This window comes from Mus pahari, chromosome X (genome assembly GCF_900095145.1).
Source record: "Mus pahari chromosome X, PAHARI_EIJ_v1.1, whole genome shotgun sequence".
Classification (NCBI taxonomy): Eukaryota; Metazoa; Chordata; class Mammalia; order Rodentia; family Muridae; genus Mus; species Mus pahari.
The window spans coordinates 84,621,355-84,631,588 of NC_034613.1; positions in this window are offsets into that span (position 1 = coordinate 84,621,355).

Here is a 10,234-nt window from a genome sequence, read left to right on the forward strand (position 1 = left end):
TTCCTTCCTTCCTTCCTTCCTTCCTTCCTTCCTTCCTTCCTTCCTTTCTTTCTTTCTTTCTTTCTTTCTTTCTTTCTTTCTTTCTTTCCTTCTTTCTTTCCTGACTTGTCATTGAGTAGTATAGAGTTGTTTGGTTTCCATGAGTTTGTAAGCTTTCTGTTATTTCTCTTCTTGTTGAAGTTCAGCTTTAATCCACAGTGATTTGATAAATACAAGGAGTTATTTTGATTTTTTTTTTATAGCTGTCGAGGCTTGGTTTGTAATTGAGTAGATGATAAAATTTTGGAAAATGTTCCATGAGGTGCTGAGAAGGAAGCCTATTCATTTGTGTTTAGATAAAATGTTCTGCAGATGTCTGTTAGGTCCATTTGGTTCATAAGGCCTGTTAGTTCCATTTTTTCTCTAGTTTTTATCTGGATGACCTGTCCATTGGTGTGAGTGGGGTCCTGAAGTCTCCCACTATTAATGTGTGGAATTCAGTGTGTGATTTAAACCTTAGTAATGTTTCTGGTGTGAATATATATTCCCTTGCCTTTAGGGCATAGATTTTCAGAATTGAAATGTCATCTTGGTGGATTTTTGCATTGATGAGTATGAAGTGTCTTTTTCCCATCACTTTTGATTAATTTTAGTTGAAAGTCTATTTTATTAGATATTAGAATGGCTACTAGAGCTGAAATCTTGAGAAATCTTTTTTTTTTTTTGGTGAGTTTGTAGTTATATTGATGATTACTAGTGAACCCAAGGACATTTTATTCCCATAAGAAGATATAAGGATCTTTCTCTTTCTTTTTTTTTTTCAATTTTTTATTAGATATTTTCTTCATTTACATTTCAAATGCTATTCCAAAAATCCGCTATACCCTCTCCCTGCCTTGCTGCCCTACCCACTAACTCCCACTTCTTGGCCCTGGCGTTCCCCTGTACTAGGGTATATAAAGTTTGCAAGACCAAGGGGCCTCTCTTCCTAATGATGGCCAACTAGGTCCTTTCAGCAAAATCTTGCTGGCATGTGCAATAGTGTCTGCGTTTGGTGGCTGATTATGGGATGAATCCCCAGGTGGGGTAGTCTCTGAATGGTCCATCCTTTAGTCTTAGCCCCAAACTTTGTCTCTGTAACTCCTTCCAAGGGTATTTTGTTGCCTATTCTAAGGAGGAATGAAGTATCCACATGTTGGTCTTCCTTCTTCTTGATTTTCTTGTGTTTTGCAAATTGTATCTTGGGTATTCTAAGTTTCTGGGCTAATATCCACTTATCAGTGAGTGCATATCAAGTGAGTTATTTTGTGATTGGGTTACCTCACTCAGGATGATATCCTCCAGATCCATCTATTTGCCCAAGAACTTCATAAATTCATTGGTTTTAATAGCTGAGTAGTACTCCTTTGTGTAAATGTACCACATTTTCTGAATCCATTCCTCTGTATCCAAGATGCTCTGTTGCTTCAGTCACCAACGTTCGCTCCAGTGATCACGAGGTCCTGGGCGTGCTAGGGGTCCTATGGCATGGAGAGTCCTCTGGGGCTCTTGGCGCCCTCTGCTGGGTTCAGGTGGTAGATGGCGGGGCTGGCCCCAACCAGAATGGATTCCAGCCTCTGGTCAGGTGGTGTTCCTTTGTCCCTGTTCCTGCTGGCACAAGACCATCCTCGATTCTTTGGAGCTGATGTTGAGTTCCACTCACCCATGATCCTGAGGTGATCCTGAGGTCCTGCGGTGTGGAGAGTACTCTAGGGCCCTTGGCGGCCTCCAGTAGATTCAGGTGGAGGATGGCAGGGCTGGCCCCGACTGGAACCTGCAAGGGATCCCAGCCTTTGGTCGGGCAGGGTTCCTTTTTCCCTGTTCCTGCTGGCACAAGACCCTCCACAATTCTTTGGAGCTGATGTTGTGTTCCACTCACCCGTGATCCCGAAGTCCCAGGTGTGCTAGGGGTCCTGTGGCATGCAGAGTCCTCTGGGGCTCTTGGAGCCCCCTCGGCTGGGTTCCAGCGGAATACGGCGGGGCTCGAGAATTTTTTTTAAGCCATCTACTCTAAGTTATTGTCTATCATTGTTGCTTATGTGTATTTGGATGGATCCTGTTTTCATATTCATTCTGTTAGTCTGTGTCTTTTTATTAGAGAATTGAGTCCATTGATGTTGAGAGATATTAATGACCAATGATTGTTCATTCCTGTTATTTTGATGGTGGTGGTGGTAGTGCACATGCACCAGTGTGTGTGTGTGTGTGTGTGTGTGTGTGTGTGTGTGTGTGTGTGTGTGCATGCACGCGTTTTGCTTCTCTTGGTTTTGCTAGTTTGGAATTATTTATTTCCTGTAGGTTTTTTTTTGGGGGGGGGTATTGTAGTTAATTTCCTTGTATTGGAATTTTCCTTCTAGTATCTTCTATAGGGCTGGATTTGTGGATAGATATTTTTATTTAGTTTTGTCATGGAATATCTTGTTTTCTCTCTCTGTGGTGATTGAAAGTTTTGCTGGGTATAATAGCCTAGGCTGACATCTGGGGTCTCTTAGAGACTGCAAGACATCTGCATAGGCCCTTATGGCTTTTAGGCTTTCTGTTGAGAAGTCAGGTGTATGCCTTTGTATGTTATTTGGCCATTTTCTCTTTTAGCTTTTAATAATCTTTCTTTGTTCTGTACATGTTTGATTATTATGTGGTAGGAGAATTTTGTTTTCTGGTCTAATCTATTTGGTGTTTTGTAAGCTTCTTTTATGTTTATAGTCATCTTTTTCTTTGGGTTGGGGACATTTTCTTCTATGATTTTGTTGAAAATATTTTCTGGGCTTTGGAGCTGGGAATTTTTTCCTTCCATTCCTATTATTCTTAGGATTGGTCTTTTCATAGTGTCCCAGATTTCCTAGATGTTTTGTGTCAGGAACTGTTTTGATTTCATATTTTCTTTGACAGATGTATTGATTTCTTCTGTAGTACCTTCTATGCCTAAGATTCTCTCTTCTATCTCCTGTATTCTGTTGGTGATGCTTATTATTTGTCTAGTTCCTGTTCACTTCCTTAGGTTTTCCATTCCAATGATTCATTCAGTTTGTGTTATCTTTATTGCTTCTATTTCCATTTTCAATTCTTCAACAGTTTTGTTCATTTACTTTACCTGTTTGATTGTATTCTCCTATATTTCTTTAAGACATTTATTCATTTCCCATTTAAAGTTATCTATCATCTTCATGATTGTATTTAAGGTCATTTTCTTGTGCTGTGACTGTGATAGGATATACAGGTGTTGATATAGAAAACTATCTGGACTTTGTTGGTGCCTTGTTTTCCTGACCCTTGTTTGCTGTGTTTTTATGCTACCATCTGGTTGTTTCTAGTGCCAGTAGACCTCCAGGAATGAAGGCAGATTTATAGCCTGGAAAATGGAGCACAGAGTATGGGTGTAGTTTACAGCTGTTAGACATAGTTTAGGGGGACTTAGCAGCCAGGAGATTGGGGAAGGGTTTGTACTTGGTTGTCTCTGGTGCTGGCAGGCCTTCTGGAATGCAGGCAGAGTTGTGGGCCAGAAAGTTGATTGCAGGCAACGGGGCAGAGTTTCCAGCTTCTGGGTGTGCCCTAAGGGAACCTGATAAGCAAGGGACCTGAGATGGTGTCCTCCCTGGTTGTCCCTGCTGCTGACAGGCCTCCACAACTGCAAGCAGAGCTGTGGACAGAAAAATGGAACTCAGGGGACAGGGCATATCCTACCCTTGCAGGGGGACCTAGCAGACAGATGGTTATTGGGGAGGGGTCTTTTTCCATATTTTCATTTTCTCAAGCCTCTATAAAACTGAAGTCTAGGGCCTTTACTATAAGGATCTTCTTTTAATATTTTCCCCTTTCAGCATCCTTAGAGACCATTGGTGTTGATTTCCTTTGCAAGTTCAGAGGCTCACTTTGCAAAAATGCTTTGCTCTGCTGAGCCATTCTGGCTAGAGAAAGATCTCTCCTCCAAGTGACTTCAGTTCTCAAGTCAACCCTTAGAGCAGACCCTCTTTATGGTAGTATGACTATGTGTAGTTCCCCAAGAGCAATCAAGTTAATTTCCTATCAAAGAAACCCCTTAAAGACAGACCATTGCCCTTCATTATGTCCCACAACTCTCACAGATAAATACTTCATAGTTCTAAGACTGGGTTCATGATTTTTTTATTAGATATTTTCTTCATTTACATTTCAAATGCTATCCTGAAAGTCCCCTATACCCTCCCCCCGTCCTGCTTCCCAACCCATACACTCCTGCTTCCTGGTCCTGGCATTCCCCTATACTGGGGCATATAATCTTCACAAGACCATGGACCTCTCTTCCCAATAATGGCCAACTAGGCTATCTTCTGCTACATATGCAGCTAGAGACACGAGATCTGGGGTGCTGGTTACTTCATATTGTTCTTCCTCCTATAGGGTTGCAGGCCCCTTCAGCTCCTTGGGTACTTTCTCTAGCTCCTCCATTGGGGGGGGGGCCTGTGTTCCATCCAAAAGATGACTGAGAGCATCCACTTCTGTATTTGCCAGGCACTGGCATAGCCTCATAAGAGACAGCTATATCAGGGTCCTTTTAGCAAAGTCTTGCTGGCATATGCAATACTGTCTGGGTTTGGTGGCTGTTTATGGGATGCATCCTCAGGCGGTGCAGTCTCTGGATGGTCCATCCTTCTGTCTCAGCTCCATGGTTCCTCAGAAAATTGGACATAGTACTACCAGAGGATCCAGCAATACCACTCCTGGGCATATACCCAGAAGATATTCCAAATTGTAATAAGGATACATGCTCCACTATGTTCATAGCAGCCTTATTTATAATAGCCAGAAGCTGGAAAGAACCCAGATGTTCCTCAAGAGAGGAATGGATCAGAAAATGTGGTACATTTACACAATGGAGTACTACTCAGCTGTTAAAAACAATGAATTTATGAAATTCTTAGGCAAATGGATGGATCTGGAGAATACCATCCTGAGTGAGGTAACCCAATCACAAAAGAACTCACATGATATGCACTCACTGATAAGTGGCTATTAGCCCAGAAATGTAGAATATCCAAGATACAATTTGCAAAGTACATGAAACTCAAGAAGAAGGAAGTCCAAAGTGTGGATACTTCATTCCTCCTTAGAATGAGGAACAAAATACCCATGGAGGGAGTTACAGAGACAAAGTTTGGAGGGTTCATGTTTTTTATTTCTACTTATTTAAGGTGAGAACTCTTCTTCTGGAGAAATTCTTGCCCTCTTGTTTAAATTGGCCCATTTGTTGTGTTGCTTTTGGTTTTAGAGCCTGCCATTTATCTGTAGTTACAAAGTTGCCTTCACTGTGTTATTCAGAAAGGTTGGACCTTAGTTGAACAAATTGTCATGGTCTTAGGCTCTATCAGTTCAAACTTTTAGTGGTGGATATGTATAATAATCCCACTGCAATAATAACAACACATTTGTAAACAGAGAAGTGAAGCTTATAATACACACATGCTCATGATTTATTTTAATCCTGCCCTGTAAAATACATGGATCAAAAGTTACTGGTCCCTTTTATAAAAGAAAAACCCATGTTCCAAAGTGGAGTTGTGTCTTGTGCAAGGCTCCATTGCATAACTATGTAATTCCTGGTCTAATGCTTTTTCTACTCTCCCATGGGCCTCTGGTTCAGTGTAGCTTATGCCCACAGTAAGACCAGCCGTCTGCCAAGCTCCCTTTTCTAGGGCCAAGGATCTGGCAGCCTTAGATCCCATCTGTTCTCCAGTAGAGGAAGCTTTCAGTGACTGGCAGTAAGCCCCACCCTCCAGTCCACTCTATTAAGAGTGTTCTGTCTGAACTGCTGGAGGCACGCAAAGCACTAGGATATGTAAGTATGCAGCAAAAATCTGTTTTGCATTTGCAGTTTGTAGACTGCAAACCACAAAGCATTGGTTTGGGACTCAAAAGGCCTAAGGATGTTCAAGTTAACCTATAGTCCAATAAAATGGCAGCATCTCTTCAGCAAGATTCTTGGAAAAAGACAGAGAAGAAATATATTAAATAGAAGCTACAGAGGGGAAAGAAACAGGGAAGTGTTTCATTGAAACCCACTTTATATTGCTTTCCAGATGAATGAGCACTGAAGCTTACAGGGATGAAAAGAGCTTGATGAGATAGTACTATTAATACGGGATCAAGGAGAAATTTAGTCTCTGCCCCCAAAGCTGTTACACTCAGCACTGTATCACATCACCATGCTAAGAAGCCTCAAAGAAACATTTCTTATCCTGGTAAACTGCCTTCCTTGTTTCACTCAAAGCTTTTGTGTTCAGTTTTCGTGTTCCCAAAAGAGACTTGGTAGAGAGAAACAGAAACAGTGATAAAATTATTGATTTGTCTGTATGTATACAGAGAGAAAATAATGGCTCCTGCCAGAAGGCTCCGTAGGAAAGCAGTCCCTGTTGTTCTGCAGCTCGGCTTATTGAGGATCCCTTTTAAATCATTTAACAAATCATAACAGGTGATTGATCATGTGTCTGACTCAGATATACAAAAGATGAGATTTCTAGTTACTTGCCTTTTTAAATGAAATCAAGTACAACTTAGTCTTGGCAAGTACATTACCTGAGGCATAAACTAAAGATCCTCATTAATGTTTGCAGCTAAATGTCTGAAGAAGGGCATGCTGGCTGGGTTCTGACCTGAATAAGCTACCCATTTGCTTCATTTATTATTTAACTTTTATTTAATTTTTATTTCTTTGAGAATTTCATACATGAGTACTATATTTGTATAATTTCTCATACTTCCACTTCCAACTCCTCCCATAACCCCACTCCTTCTCAACTTCATGTTTTATATTTAATTACTACATATGTGTATATGTACATATATATACATACATAAACACTCAACTTTCTGAGTCTATTTAGTATTGTCCATATGTATAAGTGTCTAAGAATGACAATTAGAAAACCCATCACGAATCTCATCAGTGTACAAAACGGATTCTCCCTTTCTCAACAGCCATTGATGTTCTTCATCTACAGGTTGGATCTTTGGAGATTCCTCCATCCATGTTGGTTTGTTATGGGTGTTTGGAGTGGCAACCATATTTTTAGGATTATATGAGTGCAACTCCTTGCCAAATAAAAAATCTCTATGTTGTAGCTGGCATCCACTTACTTTATGAACTATACAATCACTGAAATCTCTATATGGCCCCTCAGAAGGAAAAGATTTTATGCATTCTTTTTAAAAACATTTTTTCTTATATTTAAAAATGTGCACACGTGTCTCTCTCTCTCTGTGTGTGTGTGTGTGTGTGTGTGTGTGTGTGTGTGTGTGTGTGTGTGTGTGTGTGTTTATATGATATATGTGTCCAGGTATCTGAGGTCAGAATAGGATCCCAGACAGTTGGAGTTGCAAGCAGTTTTGAGCCACCATACATGTGTACTGAGAATGAACTCAAGTCCTCTAGGAAAGCATCAACAAGTACTCTTGACCACTGAGCCACCTTTCAAACCCTGATGTTATATATTCTACAAGGTAGGTATATAGTAAGGATTTACAGTGGACTTATACTGAACCTTCTGATATAACATAAATCTCTACCCACTCCTTGGTATTTCTGTAGGTAGATAAAACAGGCTTTGTCTCTTTCAGACTAGGTTTATATATTGTTGTTAGATTAAATATGGAGTAAGAAAGAGAGCAGAACATACGTAAAATTCAAATTTTAGCCAATGGTTTCCATATGATAGTGTGAGGAAGTGAATTAACTAGTACCCATGTTCCCTTGTATCTCTAATAGACTCCTTTGGAATCCCATAATATACTCATGAAGATAGAAGTATGTTGAAAACTTTTATTTTAATTTTGTAAAGAACAACAAGTATTACCTTCCTACTGTATGACAATGAAAAAGCTAGGTCCTTGGCCTAATAATGATTCCAAGTATGGGTTTCATCTTATAAGAGGGATTTAAATCCAATCAAAAAGTGATTAGTTATTCTCACAATGTTTGTACTCCGATTGCATGTCATGCCAAGCCACTCACTATTGTAGCTCTCAGAGTTCATAGCTGGGTATGATTTAATGATTACTTTTCTTCTTTGGGAGCTTGCATAGTACCTTACAGCACTTTGAAAGCTATCCTGGATGAGTAAAGCTTGATTTCACTGTGTTCTATGACTCAAGTATCTGTCATTTCCAGAAATGAGATTTTACCTTCTACTTATGAAAAGTAACCAAAAACAAGGGCAATATCCTGTAAGATTTGGGGATATATTGGTCCACGTTGTCCAACAACTCCAAATGAAGTAATTCATTCATGGCTCTGAGCTTTTTATTAGTTAGCCTCTGGTATCTAGTAGAGGAATTATTGTTCTAAGATATATAAATTTTATATATATGGAAAATATACTATTGTTGGTTTCTATGGTTTTTCTCATTTTTTCCTTTATTTTTGAGATCACAAAATAAATTCATTATTTCTCCCTTCCCTTTCCTCCCTTAAAATCCTCCCATATACTTCTTCTTGCTTTCTTTCAAATTCTTGGCATCATTTAAAAAACTGTTGTTGCGTGCCTGTTTGGAAAGGTCCCTAGTATTATTTATCCCTTCCCATTCGTATCTTTTTAGGACGATCCTTAGTACTATTTATCTCTCCCCATGCTCTTTCTTCTACCCTAGCCTACCCTCAAACCCAAGATTAACCCTTCCTGTTCCATCATTCCCTTTTAACCTTTCATACCAGTGTATTATATCTCTCCTCTCTTGAAAGTCCCTTTCCATGGACTCGTAGTAATTTTCTGATTTCTATGGGTATTTCAAATAAAAAAACATTTTGAAAGTGGGGGAAGAAAAACCATATGAAGGAAAAGTTGTAGATTGCTACAAGGGAAGGTCTTCTGGACATATAGCAGAAGATTCAAAGCTAACTAATACCCACCACAGATGAAAGAAAGCAGGTGTCATTTGTGTTTCTGGGTTACTCACTTAAAATGATTGTTTTCAATTCCATCCATTTACTTGCAAATTTTATAGTTAAGATGAATCAGCAGGGATAGACAGGTCCTAGGTCCTGTGAGGGAACCTACTACCATTATATTGCTAAATGAGCATAGTATTAACCTGACTACTAATAAGTTACTGTTATAACCACAAATCAGTTCATCTCTCAGTTATCATCTGAGAAGATTATATTTTCAGAATGTGATGATTTAACACAGTGGCCCATAACTGGCTAATGTGCAGAGAATAAGAGACCACAGAATGCTCAGCCCTAAAGAAAATACGTATACTCCAACCAGACCTCTAAAACTCATGAATCTTTCTGAAAGAGGGGGAAAGAAAGATTGTATGAATGAGAGGTGGTAGATTATTAAAAGAGAAGGTCTTCTGGACACATTAGGGAAGCTACACATATGAATTCAACAGTAGATGTTACATTATATATGAATCCTGTACAAGCCTATGTCAGATCATATCCCAGCATAGAGAGGAGTTTTGACATATAATCATAAACACACCACTAGAAGTAGAGCTATTGGCTTCTGGGAGATGGAGAGACATGCTTCTCTAAGAATGTTGATTCTAGTAAGTCTTCCACTCTCCAATGGAAGACCAAGCATCCAAGAATATTTTGGCAGCACAAATTGTTACTGAAATATTTTTTTTTTTAGCTAGAGTAAAATTGGGTGGATAAGGAAATGGAGGTGGATCTGGAAACAGTTGTGGGAGGCAGTTGAGTATGATCAAAACACATTTGAAAATATCAAAGAACTGAGAAGGGGCAATTAAAGAAGGAAGAGAAATAGGGGCTGGGGTTATAGCTTAGGGGTAGAGAGTACTTTCCAAGGAAGAAAGGAGGACAGGAGTGAGAGAAGAAGTAAGAGAAAGAAAGATTATCTGTAATAAATCATTCCGTGCTTTAAAAGAAAGAAAGAAAGATTGCTTTAAAAGAAAGAAAGAAAGAAAGAAAGAAAGAAAGAAAGAAAGAAAGAAAGAAAGAAAGAAAGAAAGAGGAAAAGAAAGAAGGAAAGAGAAAGAAAGAAAGGAGAGAGAGAAAGAAAGAAGGAAAGAAAGAGGGAAAGAGAGAAAGAAGGAAAGAGAGAAAGAAAGAAAGAAAGAAAGAAAGAAAGAAAGAAAGAAAGAAAGAAAGAAAGAAAGAAAGAAAGAAAGAANAAAGAGAGAAAGAAAGAAAGAAAGAAAGAAAGAAAGAAAGAAAGAAAGAAAGAAAGAAAGAAAGAAAGAAAGAAAGAAAGAAAGAAAGAAAGAGAAACAATGA